Source organism: Solanum lycopersicum, chromosome 12, assembly GCF_036512215.1.
Source record: "Solanum lycopersicum chromosome 12, SLM_r2.1".
In the NCBI taxonomy this organism is placed as follows: Eukaryota; Viridiplantae; Streptophyta; class Magnoliopsida; order Solanales; family Solanaceae; genus Solanum; species Solanum lycopersicum.
The window spans coordinates 21,813,331-21,833,777 of record NC_090811.1 but is presented as its reverse complement, the minus strand read 5'-3'; the positions used below and the strand labels follow the sequence as shown (position 1 = coordinate 21,833,777).

The 20,447-nt window shown below is 34.0% G+C and overlaps 1 long non-coding RNA gene across 5 annotated transcripts; it reads left to right on the top strand.

Moving 5' to 3' along the window:
• Positions 1 to 1,647: 1,647 nt before the first annotated feature.
• On the top strand, positions 1,648 to 19,637 carry LOC101267303 (uncharacterized). 5 transcript variants are annotated; one of them, XR_011213415.1, is made up of 6 exons: positions 1,648 to 2,017; positions 3,228 to 3,323; positions 12,023 to 12,100; positions 12,225 to 12,310; positions 13,497 to 13,576; positions 14,224 to 14,661. It is a non-coding gene; the product is annotated as an uncharacterized lncRNA (long non-coding RNA). The 5 variants fall into 5 exon arrangements; XR_011213414.1 differs by lacking the exon at positions 14,224 to 14,661 and adding an exon at positions 13,670 to 13,779; XR_011213416.1 differs by lacking the exons at positions 12,023 to 12,100; positions 14,224 to 14,661 and adding exons at positions 19,030 to 19,094; positions 19,623 to 19,637 and having other exon boundaries at positions 1,653 to 2,017.
• Positions 19,638 to 20,447: the final 810 nt, after the last annotated feature.

The following is a 20,447-nucleotide window of genomic DNA, read 5'->3' as shown; positions in this document are numbered from 1 at the left end:
CAAAATTTTAATTTTGAAAACAAAAATATTTTTTACCCTTTGATAAGCTAGAAAATTAAATTGATAAAAATAATAAAAAAGAAAATTTCTCTCCCCCACCCCACCTCATCAAACCTATTACCCTTTCTTCTTCATCTTCTTTCCTGTGATTTCCGTCACCACTATTCAACTATCGATTCCTCTGGCAATAACAAAAAAAGAAAGTATTTACCTTACCCCATTTAGAATACACCCACTTAAACCTTTCTTCTTTCCTTTTCTTCTCCTGTTAATTCTTATATTCCATTCCTAAGGTGATTATTGAGATTTTTGTTATAAAATAATTTACGTCGATAAATTATTTCAATATCGACAATGAAGAGAAATCAGAAGTATATCAAAAAAATTTATATTATTTTCAATAAGTTTAAGGAATGGTGATGATTGCTCCATCGAAGTTATGAAAATAGAGATACATAAATGTCGATGACTCCAGTGGTCGATTTTTTCTCTCTTCTTGCAAGTTCGATTGTTTGTCTATGACAAAAAAACGTAAAGAAAGAAAAAGGAACAACCAAAACAAAAGGCGGAGAAATTTTAAGTCTTTAAAATTGGGGGTTGAAGAAGAAAAGGACTGGTACATGGGTGTGAAGTGGGGTTATTTTATCAAAAGATTAATGTAATTAAATTAATTTTTTCATTTATTTAGTTAATGCATGCCAAGTGTCAAGAAAATAAGTACAAATTTATTTTCAAAAAATAAAGAATAATGCATTCACGCGCAGCTAATGAAATACACTTAGTTCGACACCTCAACATTTTGTGTTTTATAGATACATGTCTTGAACAATTTTAGGTGTGTTCAATAGATACAAGTCATGATTCAGGTATCTAAGTAAATTATGCGGATAATTTTAACGGGTCGTGAATAACTTAAACCTATGATGTATTACTAATACCTTCCATTTGGAGGTATTAGTAATACATAGGATATATAATACCATGAGATAAGTTTATATAAAAATAAAAATATCCCTCAAAATCATTTTAATTTTTTTTTCTTTTTCTTGAATTTTTGTTTTAATTTGTACTAGTAAATTTATTTAAATAAATTAACTTACAAATTATTTAGTGAGAGTTGGTTCTTACGAAATATATCTAATACAAATTGATACAAATTTAAAATGTGAGTTATTTAACACTGACTAATTAAAAGACAAATATATCACTAACTATTTGTATTTTGAACAATTTAAAAAATTACATACATATTAAAACTATTACTTGCAATTTTTATGTGTAAATGTAGATGATTTATTTAATTTTATCATTGTTTACCGTCTTTTTAATTTTAAAAATAGTTAGTTTATCTTTTTTTTAAATTGAAAATTGACAATTTGTGAGTGGTCAATTTTATCAGGATGAAAATTATATATTCTCAAATAATTCAAATAGAAAATTAGAAAAATGACAACAAAATTATTTTTCTCATAGTCACATAGGAGGCCATAAAAACCATTTTCCGAGGATTACTAACCTTAACCCAATTACATAACAATTTAAAGATGTAATTAAGTTATTTTTAAAAAAGTTTTAATTCAAACACAAATTAAATTTAAAATAATGAACCAAAACCTTGATAAAATAAACCCTTCGTTACTAATGTTTACCTTATTAATTCCTGCTTAACAAACAAGCCTAACAGTCTGGCATAGAGAAAAAACCTAATGTTCAATCCCAAATAGATTTCGGAACCCTACCGGATTAGCACGCATTAAATTTATTCCGATTTGATTCAATTTCTAGAGCGAGGAGCACTTTGGGTTTTCTGTAGGGCTAAATGGGGAAGAGGAAGAAGAGATCATCCGATAAAGTATGGTGCTACTACCGTGACAGGGAGTTCGACGATGAGAAGATTTTGGTTCACCATCAAAAGGCTGAACACTTCAAATGCTGTGTTTGCCATAAGAAGCATTCTACTGCTGGCGGCATAGCCATTCACGTTCTCCAGGTTCACAAAGAAACCGTCAGCCAGTAAGTAAGTTCTTTTTGCTGAGAATTCTCTAGATATATTCTTAAATTTGCCCTTTTTAGCCATGTGCGTTGATATATTTCTTGTACTTTAGCATTGAGAGTGGTTTTCGTATGTTTTGTTGGTGCTGTTGTGGACATGTTTCCATCTTCCACAGAAGGGAACAAAATGTTGAAGCCATGAAATTGGGGGACACGGAGCTCATTGGGTGTGCGTGTCATAGTGAGTGGATGTACTACTTTGAGCAGATACCTTGAAGGCTGTTTAAGAACATAGTTTAGTTGATGAGAATATTTTGGGACACAAAAGAATTAAAAGTAGCTCGAGAATTCGGTCATACTAGAGAATGATATGGTTATTTTCAAGTAGTCATAATGTTACTGATGCAGAAAATTAAAATTTGTTATGTAACCTCTAAGTAATTCATGCCTACTAACTTTAAAGCTAGAAAAAAATGTGTTATTTTAGGTTCTCTTGTTATGAATACCTTGATACATCTTTATAAAAAATGTTGTCCCTTGATCAATATTTTGTGCATTGGGTGTTCCCTCTCATTAAGAAAATTATTTCACAAAAAAAAGGATCATCTAAAATAGTTCAGGTTTTTGATTTATAATGTAGGGCAACATCTTCCCAAAACTATATAGATATAATATGCCTATGCTTGAAATATTTCATTTCTATAGAATTTGCCTAATGTACAGCTGCGGAAAGAGGTCATTTACTCCATCTTAGAAGTTAAAATGTTATGGTAGAAGAGCACACTTACCTGTTGATGCAACTAAAAGAATTGTGTATGTAATACTTATTTGGGTAGAATAGAAAACAATGGAAGCAAATGATCTGTATATAGATACCAAGTGAAATTACTGAGTATTGCAATAAAACAGGTCCTATGGAGCAGAATAGATGTTAGGGATCCATATACAGACCCTAACTATTTTGGGATGGAGACAATTGCAGTTGATGTTGTAGATGGGTACTTCTGATGTTTAAACTTTAAAGCAAATTTGACCTTGTTTTTCTGACCCACTTACCACACAACAAAATTCCTAAAGCTTCTTGCCAAAATTTCTTGCCTGCTCTAATTACCAAGGAATCATTTGTAGGATGGGATCCAATATGCTGATAATGTCTCATGGTACTTTCTTTTTGTTGCATTTTTATCTGTTTTTTGGCAATAAATGCATTAAGCTATCATATTTGGCTATTACAGGGTACCAAATGCCAAACCTTCGGTCTACTGATATTGAAGTATATGGAATGCAAGGAATCCCAAGTGATTTGTTAGAAGCTCACTATGGAGAGGAAGGTAAGAACAGTGCGTGATGTGCTTAAATTTTACCTCTTTGAATTCATGGATGAGCCATATGGTTGCTGAATTGTAGCAAGAAAATATGTAACCTTTGCTTTCACTTCTTTCTTGTTATACCATTGTACTAGTACTATTGAATTGCTATTCTTGTGGCAAAGAATGTTTCCTCGACATAGAGAGGAGCCTCATTATCCATCAAGTTTTGAACCATGTGTGACTGGTCCTTAGAGATTTCTTTGGCTATCATAGAAGAATATTTTCTTAACTTGGTTTTATAAACTTAAATCAGGGTTTTTGAAAATTTGAAATAATGCTACCGATGTTCCTGGTTTTGCTTCAATTTAGCAAAGCCTAGAGCTTGAATCATCGATCTCATTTTTGTCGGATGTCCTCATGGCTCCGAAGGGAAATCTGGTGCTTGTATATTAATAACTCCATGCTATTGGTTTTAAGTCTCTGATTCATTATGGGCTCTTGTGCATCTCCACCTCTGTAGAACCCTGTAGGATGCTTGTTTTAAAGATTTTCAACCTTGCATCTTGCTAATGGCAATTTCTCAATTCTAGGATTACCAACACTTTCTTCTGAAAGACTTCCTATGTTAGGACTTAGGAATAGTATTACTTGATAAAACAAGCAAAATAATGAATATATGAGATAAGGATTGAATCTCATTAAGGTCAAACAAGCAAAATAATGTAGATATTTTTTAATGTTTTAGATTACTTGTAAAAAGTTAGTGCTGCTGGGGGTTCAAGGTGTAAGTTTTGTAACACTTATGACGGGGAACTACATATTTGGATGTAGTATACCTATTGTGAATATATAGATTAATTATTACCATCCTTAAAAGAAGGATTCGAGCTCATTATTATCGTAATGATCAGAAAATCCCAGTTCCAACTTTGTTATAGTAATGGTTTGGCATAGTGTTCTGGCCTATAGGTAATGCAAAAAATTGTATCCGTAGGATAGTTGGGTTGTTGAGGAATAGGAGCAACAGTCTGGAGATTTCATGTTCGAATCCCTGTTACAACGCTTAGTATGAATCCATATTTTGCAACTCTTGTTGACTCAGGGTTACCGACTCACCGGTATGGTAACACCTACACTTATGGATGTTACTGAACTACTTGGTGGATTAGGCAAGTAGCATGCAACTTGGAAAAGATACTGCCATCATTAAAATAAGAGGATGTTAGGGAAAATTTTAGCCTTTGCATTTAGTTGTTGTCAACCTTCTCGTCTATATTTTGTTGTTTTTTGGGCATGCGTTGAATTTATTAGCAGCTTTAGACTTCTAATCACTAGCTCTAATTGGTGTATAAATTCTTACATGGACCCCGTCTTTTTGGTGTATATATAATCCCGCGTTGCCTATGCCTCCTGTTGGTTGGTCAGTTCCCCGTCACCATCTTTCTTGGTATTCACAATATCCTGTTGTCTTGGTTCCACCTCTTGCACTGATGGTCCAACCACAACCATTTTTTCTTGTGCAAAATATGAGGCCTCCAATGCCAGCCGCTGCTCCACCAACACTTGTTTCTCCTCCCGGGCTCTCCCGGCCCCACCAGTTCCTGTATCTCATCCCTTGTTTCCTGTTGTTCCTAATAACAATCTTGCCCAAAGTTCGCCATTCTCAGCACTAATGTTGTCAGGGAGTGTGCCATTTCAGTTCTGCAGTTGAAACAAACAGCTTATTTGACCCAAACATGGGCATCAATGCTCCTGAGGCCATTGGTTATCAGACTTCAGGCATTCAAGTCTAGAATTGTAATGTCTTTATCTATTTTGTTGAAGGTCTGACACTTAGAACATGGTTCCTGTTGGGAAGTTACTTAACACCATTTACTGTTGTGCCTTAAGATAGGATAATCAGCTCTGTTCTGATCCTTTAGTACGAAGTAGTATTCATTTATTGTTTTTGAAAGTGCTTTGAGGGGAAATGGCTGCAGCCTGCAACCTGCAGATACCTTGAGTTAAAAACATATATATTAGGAATTTGTTTTTTTGGTGGACAATATGGAAGGAGAGAAATTCTTGGTGTTTTAAGAGCATAGAGAGCAGTATGCACCAGATTAAAGCTTAATTGCATCTTGCCACTGAGTTTTTGGTGTAATCAGTTACTTTTAAATGATCCTGTCTCTATCATTGATGTTTTAGACTCATTATAGACACAAGATCATAGAATCATAGATGTAGGTAGTACTTCGTAAATATGGCGCTGCTACAACTCTTGTAAGATTCGGATTCTAACATATATAGAAAAAGTTACTAGTTTCGAAAAAAGAATTTGTATTTTTGCTGTTATAGTAGTACTCTTGATAGGAGGAAGAAGTATGTCTTTTTTTCTTATCAGGGGAAAAGATTTAATATGTTTGGAGTGCAAGGTGCAATTTATGCCCTGTAATCTATTTTGAACCATTTTGGTACTTCTTGCAAATATTTTACGTACGAAAAAAATAGAAATGCAAAGTGTGTTTTAGTTGGCCTTGATTCTTTCCGAACTATAGAGGTAGTTTTGACATCTTTCAGAGGGAAAATTTATTAGTTGCTTAGATGAGGTGATGGTACAAACTTCATTTGATGTACATGCTAGTATATTTTGGTGAGATATCAGGGAAAAAATGGGCAGCCCATGGTATCAAATTATTTTGTTGGTTTAACCCTGTACAATATTTAGAGGTGATAGTGAGGATAATCTAGGTGTCATCAAACTTCCCTATGAAGCCATGGGCTGTAAAATGAGATAAGAGGGTTCTTAGTTTCATTCTTATTCATAATGATGAAATTTGACGTTGAAGGTGTTGGCTGTGGTCTACAGGCTTCGTAATTTTCCCGAAGCACAGGAAATGGGCACCCTATTTTTTTCCTCGTATAGCATTTTCTGTTAAATGCTATACTATGCAACTAAAGCTATGTGTCCTTACTGTTTTTTTTCTAATTCTTCATTTGATTTCTTGCAGCCATTTCTTGTGAGCTTAATTATTTTGGGTTAGGATCCCTTTTATTTGTAGTGATCTTCAATTTAATTGAAAATTTCATGTGGGTCTTCAAGGATGAGTTATGAATGATATAGTAATGAGACAATTGATACTATTTTTTTTTTGTACAAGTAACATTTGTATCATAAAACTCAGCACTTAGGTAGTGCTAAACCCCTTTACAACAAGTCAAAGTATAGCAATATATCAAAGGACCCCCAATCCTAGCATGATTCTAACACATCTAGGATATTTTCTGCATCTATAGGGGAGTTCCTTGTACACCAAAAACACAAGCAAAATACAATTTGTTTTGATTTTCTCTATTGTTCTACTCTTGTCTTCGAAACACCTAACATTTCTCTCCTTCTAGATGGTCCACCATATACAAGATGGTGTGGTTCTCCAGTAGCTCCTGTTTTTTGCTCCCTTCCCATCTTCTTCCCACCTAGATAGAGTGTCAACAATCTCGCTAGGCATTGTCCATTGTATGCCTCTGAGATTAATGAAAATCTTCCATAGTTGGTTAGTGAGTCTACAATGCAAAAACAAAGTAACCATTGTCTCAGCTGCCTCACCACATAAACAATGTGAGTAATATAATGTTCCTTTTTATGAGTATGTTATAACTCCTATAACTAGGCAGTTTTAGAATTTTATTTAGTACTGTTGTGGAAATGCCTTTATTAGTACTGCTGTGGGGCAACACCAGATATGGGCATCTGATGGAGACATTGATTCGGATTACTTTTTACGCTTGTGATCTTCAAAATAGTCGTATATACTTTTTTTTTTGCTTTGTATAACAATATAATAATTATTGAATTTGCATTTGTTTAATAGTTGAGAGTCCAGTAAGTATTGCGTTTTTATTAATTTTCGTTCATCTCTTTGCTGCTTTTCATTTGTTGAATGTTAATTATTACTTTAATTCATTTTCATGTCAAGTTTTCTTGTATATATTCTGTCTGTTTTTGCTTAGTTTACTTATTTTTCGTCAATGGATTTTAGTGGAATTCATCATTTCACTTCTTAATTGAAGTCAAATTTCTAGTTTTCTAGTGCTCGAATGCAATGGCCACACAATGCTAAGCTTGATGTGTGAAGTATCTTCCACAGAATCTTAAGCACCTCGAAAATGTTTGAATTGAATATCAGTGAGTACATTGGATGGAAAGGCAATCTAATATTTTTGTCAAATGAATTAACCTTAAAATATGTGTTTTCATATAAATTACTTGATCGTGGTTAAATATTATGTATCTTATTATACTCTAGATTATTATTAAAAATAATCCACATGTGTTTTCCATCCACTGCACATCAAATTTGGAAATACAAAACGTTCAACTATGCTAGCGGAATGACATAGTCCTCTAGCTAGAAAATGAATTAATTCTGTAAATAGGACCCGAAGCTTCTGATTAAGAATGAAGGGATACTTATCATTACCATAGCTTTGTTGATGACATGATGTAGTTTCAAATGGCAAAAACTTGTGAAAGTATTAATAGTGAGCTAGATCAAGGGTGTGTTTGGTATAATGTAGTGTTCAGGGAAGCATGAAGCGGAAAAAAACGATAAAGGCCCACTTCACGCTTTAAGCGATGAAGTGCTCGCTTTAAGCGATGAAGCTGTCACATACTCATTCTAGTCTGTGAAGCGTAGAAGGCTCGCATCGCTTTGCTTCATCGCTTTAAGCGATGAAAGCGCTCGCTTTCCTCAACACTAGTATGTATAATGTTTTTCAATTTTCTCATGTTTGATTGGGTCAAATGTTTTGGAAAATATTTTCTATATAAACTCATTTATCTCAACTTAAGGAAAATGACTGCCCTTCAAAATATAAGGAACACAGGTTCAAAAACTGTTTTCCAACCTCCCCTACCTACCCCACCCTACCAGCCCCCAACCCACCCAACCTCTACCTGCCCCCACCGACCGACCAACCCACTCCTACCAGCCATCCACCCACATTACCAGCCCCCAACCCCAACCCCTACCAGCCCCTCTACCCCTAAAAAGAACTTAAGTTTATTTTTAAAAAAATAATTTCAACTTCAATTCATTTTTTCACCCCTACCCTCGAACCCCCTATCCCAAAAGAATAATTGAAGTTTGTTTTTACAAATATTTTCAACTTCAAAAATTCATTTTTTCATCCCTACCCTCGACCCACCCAGCCCACTCCTTTAAGTTTGTTTTTAAAAAAATATTTTTAATTTCAAAAATTATTTTCTACTCAAGTAAAAAATAAAAGATATTTCTCAAAAATATTTTTCATTCAAAAATCAAACATTAAAATATTTTCTATTCACCAACCAAACATGGGAAAATGAATAAATCTACTTATTTTCGAGGAAAACATTTTTTAGGAAAACATTTTCCGTGGAAAATATTTTCCTTCATACCAAAACACACCCTAATAAAAAACACAAGATCATTGTATAAGGTAAACAAGAAAAGTTTGAGATCAGAATTTGACTATTATTATGCCGTCAATTATTTGGTCCCATTCTCGTCATTTATTAGCTTACCATAAGAAGTTTCAAGTCCTGATAATGAATCAGATTCTATCAAATCAAGTGACAATGGTGTTATGGAGGTCAATGAACTAAAGCGAGAAAAGAAGCTCTCGGATCTCTATTTTTGTTTAGTGAAATGTCTACTAGGCTGTGTCTGGATGCTAATGTTTACAGTTTTCAACTTTTAAATAAATGGATTGTTGACCTAAATCGATATGCTTGTGATAGCTTAAAAGTAAACCACCTAGAATGAGGTAAGAAATGAATCAACTGAAGATTTGTTATTGCTTTTGAAAGAGTGATAGCAGCTTTGTGCATCCTGCTCCTTGTTGAAAAGCAATATCCCAGTACACGCTTTGCTAGAAGTAGGAGATGAGGATGTGGAAGATGAAGATGATGGTTTATATGATGATGAGAATCTGGATGTAACGAATAACAAATTTTTGAGGTGGAAGAGATTTTTAATGTTTGTTATGGAGGACTAGTGAAAATAAAGAAGTCAATGATTTACTTAAGGTACGTTGGAAGGATTATGACCCCGATGAAATCAGTTAAGACGATGAAAAACTTTAGATTAATTGCCTCCAAAAAATAAAAGATTTTGTAACCAAGAGTTTCAAAGCAACTATTTTGCGATTAACTTGGAAGTAGACGTCATATGTGAGGAATCTCCTTGCCAGGGCATAAGTGAATTTAATCGTTTTAGAAACATAGCAAATTCATTATAAGATTCAAAAAATAAATAACTTGAAGTATTGATGAGCTAACTTTTGGAGATGTGTCATATCTTTACGTAGAATCATAGCCAAACCCATTCTAGTTTGTTGTTCACCAATGTTGGGGCCCATGAGGAAGCGATGTATTTCAAACAAAATTAACATCGTTTGTGGCATTAAAAGATTCGACTAAAATCGTTGATAAAGCATCGATTTTGTCAACAATTATTTTTTTCTTTTGAATAAATTTGAAATCGCTGCATGGGTAATGTTTTCATAAAACTGAAATTGCTGCATGCGTAACGATTCGGTTCAACATAATCTGATCCTTCTAAATGGGGGCTCAACATTGGTGAAATACAAATTGGGATGAGTCTGGCTCTAATCCTATGTAAGATATGACACATGAGTCTAACTCAACTTCAAAAGCTAACTCATGAATACTTCAAGTTATTTATTTTTTGATTCTTTGCAATGGATTTGCTAAGTTCTTAAAACGAATAAATTCATTATGCCCTGCCTTGGCAAGGAGGGTCTTCGCATATGTTGTTTGCTTCCAAAGCTAAACAGTTGTTTTGAAGCCCTTGGTTACAAAAAATTTTATTTTACGGAGGTAATAATCTAAGTCTTTTATCGTCCTAAGTGACTTCAATTCGGGCCATAACCATTCCAACATACCTTAAAGTAAATGATTGACTTCTTTATTTCCACTAGGCCTCCATAGAGAACTTTTAAAATATCTTCTACCTGAAAAATTTGTCATTCATTACCGCCAAATCTCCATCATCATATGTACCAGCATCTCATCTTCCACATCCTTATCTCCTACTTTTAGCAAAGGGTGTGTTGGGTATTGCTTTTCAATAAAGAGCAGGATGCACAAAACTGCTCGCACTCCTTCAAATGCAATAACAAATTTTCAGCTGATTCACTCCTTACCTCAGTTTCGTGTGATTCACTTTTAAGCTGTCTCAAGCATATCGATTTAGGTCAACAATCCATTTAGTTAAAAGTTGAACACCGTAAACATCAGCATCCAGACACAACCCAGTAGACATTTCACTAAACCAGAATAGAGATCCAAGAGCTTCTTTTCTCCCTTCAGTTCATTGACATCCATAACATCATTGTCACTTGATATGATAGAATTTGATTCATTATCAAGACTTGAAACATCTTATGGTAAGCTAATAAATGACAAGAATGAGACTAAATACTTGATGTCATAGTAATAGTGATATTTGATCTGAAACTTTTCTTGAACTGCTTACATTTGAGGGTATTGAAATAATCTTGTTTTTCTTTACAAGGCAATAAGGGTTGTCAGCCTTAATTTCTGATAAGAGTGCACACTTGTTGTCGATAAATTGGTCATGATCTTTAATCACAATATCCTTGGCTCTTGACTCTATAAAATCATTGAGCAGTAAAATACTTCATATCATCGACACCATGGAAAAACTCAAAAATATTGCATATATAATCATCTGCAGCCTTTACATGAGCATCATTCCCAAGTTAAAAACTGCTTTAAAATTATTTTTAATATATGTGAAACGATCAACTAAATTTTTGTTGAACAATTATAATACTTGATCTTATTAATTTTCAAGTGTATCACAATTGCTTTCTTTATGATTAAAAAAAAAAGAACATCACTTCTATCATCTTTTCAAATCCCCGCCACCACATATTAAAAACAGCCACAGAGAGGGGCATGTGAGTAAGTTTTTTGTGGTTTGAATGGTTTGAGACCACGGATCAACTTCAGGATCAATGGAGGACTATAAAGACACATAGGTTCCCTTGGTTAACAAATTCAATAAAGGCTCAAATAATTGTGCTTCCGCTGCATTACTAAATTGATAACCGCAAAGTAAAGAAAGAGTTGAGGATTTCATTTCCCAAAGGTGAAGAGCAATAGAAAGTATAAGAATAGTTTCCCTGACTTGGTGGGTTAGAACACTATCCAAAATTAGAAACCTTGAGGTCAATCGAAGCATCCAATATTAAATTTTCAGGCTGCACGAGAAAAAGAGAGTTTAATTTCTATGGACTAACATTGTGTAACTCTTTTACATCATCATTGTCACGTATATAAGTTAAAATCCGCCAAAAAGAGGTAGGATATTAGTTAGTTTGTAGGTGTAGCTTCCTAGAATGATTTACTAAATTCAGTGAGTTGTTTCAAGGGATCAAAACAGTGAGTTATTATTGGAATTCCTTCACCACTCTTAGGTTCCGTTACTTCAGTTTGTTTTGTAACTCTTTTTCTGTTATGGTTACTCAAAGAAAATTTAGGACTAATATGTTAACCTTCCCTTTTGTTTCCATTGTTCCGGAAGCCTCAAGTTTGTTGAACTGAATTTTCATAGATTGCCAGATTCTAGACTACAATATGTGTTCTTGAATTGTAATTGATTATAAATTCTTTAAAATTACCTCACGGTTTTTGTCGATTGTTTGTACAGAGGGAGTTTCCCACAGGAGAACCCTTCTGGATTAGCCTCAATGCCTTTGTATAAGTCCTTCAAATGACTCTGTTATTGGTATTAGTATTGATATTTATTGATTTCGAGTCAATCATACGTGCGCCGTTCGTTTTTAGTTTATCTTTCATCCCCTCTTTGACCCTTCATTTTAGATTATTCATCCGTTTACTTTGATTTGCAGAAACGAACATCCCTTGCATTCACAACAACCTTCATCTGCGAGCAAAGTAATGTTCATCATCTGCTGAAGCTTCAATTCTGGACAAGGTAACAACTGGTGATTTTTCTGAAACATTCTTATTCTCATTCTTCCGCTGACATCTTTTCTTCTCTTAGTTTGTGAGTTTTCAAATGGTGCTTAGTTATAAGTTGTAGGTTGTTACGTTATATTGATGATTAATTGACTATTACCTTTCATTTTTCTACTTCCTCTAATGACTGTTCGGGCCAAGTAAACCATCAAGAGTACTGATTTGTCTCTGGTGTAAGCAATCTTGAATTTACCCAACTTCGATTGAAAATTTTAATGTGAGAGTTCGCAATTTTTGTTCTTAGTTTTTTTTTTCATCTTTATAATGTAATCGTTACTATATTTATGGTTGTCTTGTAATTATGATATACTTTTACAAATTGGGGTATTGTGGTTCTTGGTTTTGCTTCTATATTGTTTTTACATGAATAAATATTTAAAAAAAGTTTTAGCCCTAAACTTTGTCATATAGGCACTAAAAACCTATTTCATAAGTTCGCTCACAATAATTATAGTAATGAGTTCGTTTAACATTTATCATTCTCAAATAAAGTTGAAGATGGATACATGAAATAGTTGATTCTACTACTAACCTTTTTTTATAATGCTTGTAGCAATTTCATGTTTAATGATACTTGACTTTCAGGATGAGTTGTTCACCTTTCAATTATTGGTCCATGATCATTAGCAATTGTTCCTCTTTACCTCTTCTTTATCAATTTATGTGTTCCTCCGTTCTGATTCTTTTATAGATATGGGTTACGTTGTCTACCTTTTCGATTGAGTTTATTGACGCTTTATCTTTTAAATCTTTTTCCTACTCATTTTTAATTTCCCATGTTAATGTGGGGTTGCCTGCTGATCTAATGAATCATATATGAGGTTGTGAAGTTATAGACATTTTTCGAGTACATGTTGAAGAACATGGTTCCAAACTTTTTTTGCTTGGCCTTTTTTCAATTTGTGTCATTCAAAATTCTGATTTATGTTAGTAGCGGTCTTCATGTAATATGTTCTGTTTGGATAGAGTCGGGGCCGCTGTCTAATATATATTCTTAGACCTTAAATTATTATATATTGTGTGTATTATGTTTAATTATAATTGTGTACTTCCTTTCCTATTGTTATTTATTCCCTCTCATTTGTTTGTTTATAGATATGTACTTTCTTTTCTCCTATTTATTCCTGTAATTGTTTTTCCAGAAGATTAAGCTTCCACCTTTGGTCGTAGCACTATGTTTTGAAAAGCTAGGTTGAAGAAAGATGCCCAACACTTCAAAAAGGTACATGACACATCGAGTGCCACACTATTGCTGTTACAGTGTTGCTACTATACCCTACTTCCATTGCTAAGACGTTTTCTCCTATTCCAACAGGAAATTTAACATGTATTTTGTCATCACACATACAAAGTTGTAACAGTAACTAAGAATACCAAGATGACAGCCACTAATAGTGCTGGCAATTTAAGTTCATTTTTTACTGACCCGTCCAAATAGCCCATCAAATATGTGTTCAAAAAGTGAATGAAAAATTACCTATGTAGACATCTTTTTCCATAATTTCCATTAATTCTTGCCATTTTAAAAAAATTTCAAAATCCCTTATTTCCTCCTAAAACTAATCAGGCGGATACATAACTCATAACTCCAAAAATCAAAATTTATCACTTCCTCATTTCATTCCATAAATCACTCTCCATTTTCTTGTCAGTTAATTTCTCAATTACTTTTGAAATTCAAAATCAAGTCTTTATCTAGTCAAAACTAATTCAACATGAAATAGGTAACTTGTTTATCTGTTCAAATTTGTTTGTCCTTCATTTTTTATTTTTTTTCTTTCTTCTTCGAAACATTGAAAATGCACCATCTTTTAGTCTTGCTTTTACACAATTAAACTCAAATAACACTCGTGTTTTTTTAATTCGAAGATATTGTTTGGGTTGTAAACAAATCAAAAAACTGCACGACTCATCAATAGCGAAAGTAAACATTGAGAAGTTGGAGATAGAGCATATAATATCAAATTTGCCATGAGACGAAAAACACTTTTATTATGTGTGAACAACAAAGGGGGGCGATAGGAGATGGACATATCAAAAGGTTCATTCATAGTCGAAGATTGATAACTTTTCTATTCAAGAAATTCTCAAAAATGGTGAGGTGTGAGTTTGTCGAAACTACAGAAAGTTCATCAATACTAAATAAAACTTGTATATCATATGGTGTTTTTTTAGAAAAAAAAACTATCAATTTTTATACTTGTTTTGTTGGTAAATCATGAATGACCCACAAACGACAAATTCATGTTTCATATTGTGATGTATCAGTATTTAAGTGCAATCTATTAGTATGTTGATTTTGTTCTATTGATTGTTGAATGTGTTTCAGTTAGCTAATCAAATAATGATCCATTAATGAAAATATAATGTGTCATATTATAATGTATCAATATTTAAGTATAATTAGTTGATACACTAAATCCTAATTTTGTTTATTATTTTGTGGAGTTGTAATTTTCTGAAATTGTTGATATAAAATAATGTTTAATAGTGTATCATTCAAAACATGTATTTTTCAGTATGTATCAGATACAAAAATTTATGAATAATGTATCTGATACAAACATAAGATAAATGATAAGTTACTAATTTAACTGTACTTCTTTGTTTATATCATGTTTAATGGGATGAACAATTTTTGAGTCATGATCAACTGGAGGACATCTTTGTATCATGTGTGGAGTTGTTGTAGTTATGGTAAATTATTGATACAAAAATTCAACATTCGAGTTGATTATCTTTGCACAAGATATGAAACAATATTATAGAGATACATACTGAAAAGGCAAAGTCAGACTATGTTAGCGATATAGATGATACTCTAAGGCTTAAAGGACGCTTCATTCTACGGCATCAAGATGATTTAATTCTTGTCGAATAGCTATTATGTACCAATGAATAGACACCCTTCGATGTTTTGTGTCTTTTTTAAAGACAATTTTACTTAGGGTTTAGAGTGTTACTCTAAAAACTGTTTCATGTCATTTTTTGAACTTGAATTAGAATTTTTTTGTTATTGATTATATTATATAAATTTTTTATATTTTGTGTTTTAATGATAATGTTAATACATAACATATGACATGATACTTAAATCTTTCAGATTATTCATTTGAAGTTCAGAACAATAAGTATCAGATTCATAACTAAGTTTAATCATTTGTATATAAAGAAAAATGGTGCTTGTTTGATACATTACGTGCATATGGTGTTTCCCACCTGTTGAACAAGCACTAAGCACGAAAAAAATAAAAATTATCAACTAAACTTGATAATACATTAGGAGAAGAAATATCCTACTATCGTATAAAATTCCTCCAACGTGGAACAATAACTTTGAAAATTCAAATTCAAAGTGTTAATAAGTTGATAAAAAAGACATCATTGTTATCTTTTTGTGATTATTTTAGGAAACCTTTGACACAACTAATTATTCATAATAAACTTAGTCTATCATAAAACATACAAAGATAGTCTCTTATTCTCAACAACAATTGCAAAGGAGCTCAATATTCTTGAGTTTCTCAAATTGAATATTGGTCAATTCCATTTGTTAATTAAGTTTTTGGAGATTTAATTTGTTGGTGTTCTCGAGAGATTAAACATCAATATTGAAGCTAAATTTGCAAACATTTGGTCATTTTATGGTTGACTATTCTTGGGAATGCCTATAAAATAAGAGTTGTTAATAAATGATCAAAATTTTAATTTTCAAAAGGTCAATTCCTTGTTACGCTAAAGTTTTTAAACTCTTCAACCAAATATCAAATTGAAGAATCATACTTTAGGATTAAAAAAATTATATCTAAATCGCAAAATTTGAACTAAAAGAATCGAATCTATTCAATTCAGTTGGACTTTTCAATATTTATATTCACCTCTAACACGAATCTAATTTAGAGACAAACATAAAAGATAATGCCTCCATCTCTATTTACTTGTTAAATATTTGTCATCTTTGACAAATCAAGGAATGACAATTTTTTTTCAATTATACCCTCAATTTATCAATATTGAGTTAATGTATTTGATAAATATAATAAGTAAATATATTTGGTCCCTATCAATTAATAAGAATAAAATAATAAACTCATCGTATAAGCTTAAAAAAATACTCCATATAAGTAGGCGGAGTAGCGATGATATTTGCCAATAAAATACTTAAGTCTACCTATAAACTTTTATTATTAGGAATCGACTCCCTCCGTACCTTGTTTTTCTCATAAATCCTAAGGGGGTGTTTGGTAGGCCGTCCATGTAGTATGTATGATATTATTTAGTACTATGTTTGGTGAGAATTTCAGCCTATGTATAATTAATTCATGGATTAGTTATACATCGTACATGGTATTATATGATGTAGGCTTAAGTCATTTTAAAGTTATCCGCATAACTCACTTAGACACCTCAACTAAGACCTTTACCTATTAACTTTAATATTTACAAATATTTGTTTATTGTACATCAAATCACAATTAGCTTTAAAAATATTGTGCGCGTAATTTAAACACATTATATTGACAAAATCACGAATAAAATTTTTACGACATGTGGCACATGGGCCCAAAATTTTAATTTTGAAAACAAATATTTTTCACCCTTTGATAAGCTAGAAAATTAAATTGATAAAAATAATAAAAAAGAAAATTTCTCTCCCCCACCCCACCTCATCAAACCTATTACCCTTTCTTCTTCATCTTCTTTCCTGTGATTTCCGTCACCACTATTCAACTATCGATTCCTCTGGCAATAACAAAAAAAGAAAGTATTTACCTTACCCCATTTAGAATACACCCACTTAAACCTTTCTTCTTTCCTTTTCTTCTCCTGTTAATTCTTATATTCCATTCCTAAGGTGATTATTGAGATTTTTGTTATAAAATAATTTACGTCGATAAATTATTTCAATATCGACAACGAAGAGAAATCAGAAGTATATCAAAAAAATTTATATTATTTTCAATAAGTTTAAGGAATGGTGATGATTGCTCCATCGAAGTTATGAAAATAGAGATACATAAATGTCGATGACTCCAGTGGTCGATTTTTTCTCTCTTCTTGCAAGTTCGATTGTTTGTCTATGACAAAAAAAACGTAAAGAAAGAAAAAGGAACAACCAAAACAAAAGGCGGAGAAATTTTAAGTCTTTAAAATTGGGGGTTGAAGAAGAAAAGGACTGGTACATGGGTGTGAAGTGGGGTTATTTTATCAAAAGATTAATGTAATTAAATTAATTTTTTCATTTATTTAGTTAATGCATGCCAAGTGTCAAGAAAATGTAACGACCTGTTTAGTCGTTTTGAGCAGCAGATTTTATTTCTGGAAAAACAGGCTGAGACGACGGAACCCACGACGGAACGTCATGGGCACGACGGACCGTCGAGGGTGTCTCGTCCCAAAACACTTAGAAAATCTGATATTGGGTACGGAAAATCGACTCTTTGAACTTCGTGACGGAATGGTAGGACGGGCCGTCACAGGTGTGACGGACCGTCACAGGTGTGACGGACCGTCACAGGTGTGACGGACCGTCACAGACCCTTCAGAGAAATTGGGTCTCTGAACTCTGTGACGGGCAGCAGGACGGACCGTCGCAGGCGCGACGGGCCGTCACAGACTGCGAAATCCCAGTCCGGGTCGGATTTCTTTATACGTTTTAAGGGACGTTTTTGACTATTCTTGCCTTAATTATAAAGTTAGTGGGTTAATGTTAATAAGTCTAATTACTTGGGGTTAAAAGAGGTAACCTTAAGTTAATTAGGGGGTTATTATTGCCATCTTTTATACTTAATTATATATTAATTAGGGTGAAAGAAAGAGGGCTGGAATAAGAAAAATAAGAAAGGACAAAGAGAGACAGAAAAAGAAAGAGAACGAGTAGAGAGAGAGAGAAATGAAGGGGATAGCAAGGATTTTGAGAAGATAGCTTGTTGATCGCAATTCTTCGGTGAAGGTAGGTTATGGTTTTCATGCTATTCGTAGTAAACTCTTAATAGCGAATGATATGTGTTAGTAGTATTGTAAACCTTCTATATGCTTAATTGTATGCTTGCATGAATGATGTGATTATGTAATTGTGAATAAATAAGCATGATGAAGCTATTGAATCCCAAATCTTGAAAAGAAACCCTAATCTACTTTGTTAATGATGATGCCTTGGTATAAAAGAAGGCTTGATGAACGAAAGTGGTGAGATTAGGGGATCGGGCGCCACGTTCCGGTACCAGGATAGTATATGAGGATCGGAGTGTCACGTTCCGACACCAGGATAGTATATGGATCGGGTGCCACGTTCCGGTACCAGGATAGTATATGAGGATCGGAGTGTCACGTTCCGACACCAGGATAGTATATTGAGGAGCAGAGTGTCACATACCGACACGAGGGGAATAAAGATAATGAGTCTTGAAAGATGATAATATATTCAAATCTAATGAACCTAATTCCCAAATGAGTATGATGAGGAGGCGTGAGTCCTCATTGATATGCTTGGTGTTGTAACCAAGGGTTATGGTAACTGTAAATGCTGCATGCTAAGAATATTAGTTGATTTTATGATATTATCTGATATATACTGTTTTCTATTTTGAGTTGGCCGATGATATCTACTCAGTACCCGTGTTTTGTACTGACCCCTACTTTTATGTTTTCTTCTTGTTTATTTGTGGAGTGCAGCAAACGTGCCGTCGCCTTCGACTCAACAGTAATTCAAGCCAGTCTTACTACATCGGAAATTCAGGGTGAGCTAATGCTTCTAGCTTGGACCGGATCTTCTTCTTCAAGTCTTGATGCCTTGAACTTCCGGCATGGACTAACTTCTTATGTATTTTTAGCTTTTAGAATACTCTTAGTTTAGTCATTTGATCGTAAATGTTCTTGTAGTGATGACTTCCAGATTTTGGGGATAATAATAGTTATTGATTTTATTAATGAGTTTAAGTCTTCCGCATTACTTTATATTGAAATGTTAAGGTTTAGATTGGTTGGTTCGCTCACATAGGAGGGTAAATGTGGGTGCCAGTCGCGGCCCGGATTTGGGTCGTGACAAACTTCGTATCAGAGCATTAGGTTCGTTGGTCTCATCACACAAGAATGAGTCTAGTAGAGTCTTAAGGAACGGTAGGGGGACGCCTTTACTTTTCTTTGAGAGGCTATAAGACTTTAGGAAAATTCCATTCTTTCTTTCTTTCTTTCGTGCTACTACTTGAATCCAATTGGTATCTAGGTGATACAAATTGGTATCTGACCATCTTCACTCTCTTTCGCAGATGGTTAGAACTAGAGCTACAATTACGCCAACACCAACACCAGCACCGGCGGGACAGGGTGCGTCTGAGCAAGCCACTGGGGCTGTTGCTCGAGGGAGAGCAGCGACAAGAGGCCGTGGTAGAGGTCGTGGGAGGACATCCTCTAGGGGAAGAGGACGAGCACTTAGCCCATCTTATACTAGGGCAGTGACTCCTCCACCGACTGAGGAAGTAATAAGAGAAGGGGAGGATGGGGAAACTGAAAAGTGCAGAATGAGGGATTGCCACCCCAACCTACCCCAGAGATGATCAATCAGGTTCTCGCCTATCTCAGTGGGTTGTCTGATCAAGGTCTGGCACCTCCAGTGTTTTCTGCGTCAACACCTCCGGTTTCAGAAGTGCAACATGCAGCCACTATGGCTCCTCGTATGGATGCCTCATTGGACATAGGCACATTTCCACGTCTGACTACTGGGCCTATAATGAAAAATGATCAGCATGAACTTTTCAGTAAGTTCTTGAAATTGAAACCTCCAGTCTTCAAGGGTGCTGAATCTGAGGATGCTTATGATTTTCTGGTTGACTGTCATGAGCTACTACACAAGATGGGTATAGTAGAACGGTTTGGTGTTGAGTTCGTGAGTTATCAGTTTCAAGGGAATGCCAAAATGTGGTGGTGGTCACATATTGAGTGTCAACCAACGGAGGCACCACCTATGACTTGGGCCTCATTCTCTAGCTTGTTTATGGAGAAGTATATCCCCCGAACTTTGAGGGATAGGAAAAGGGATGAGTTCTTGAGCCTAGAGCAAGGTAGGATGTCGGTTAATGCTTACGAGGCTAGGT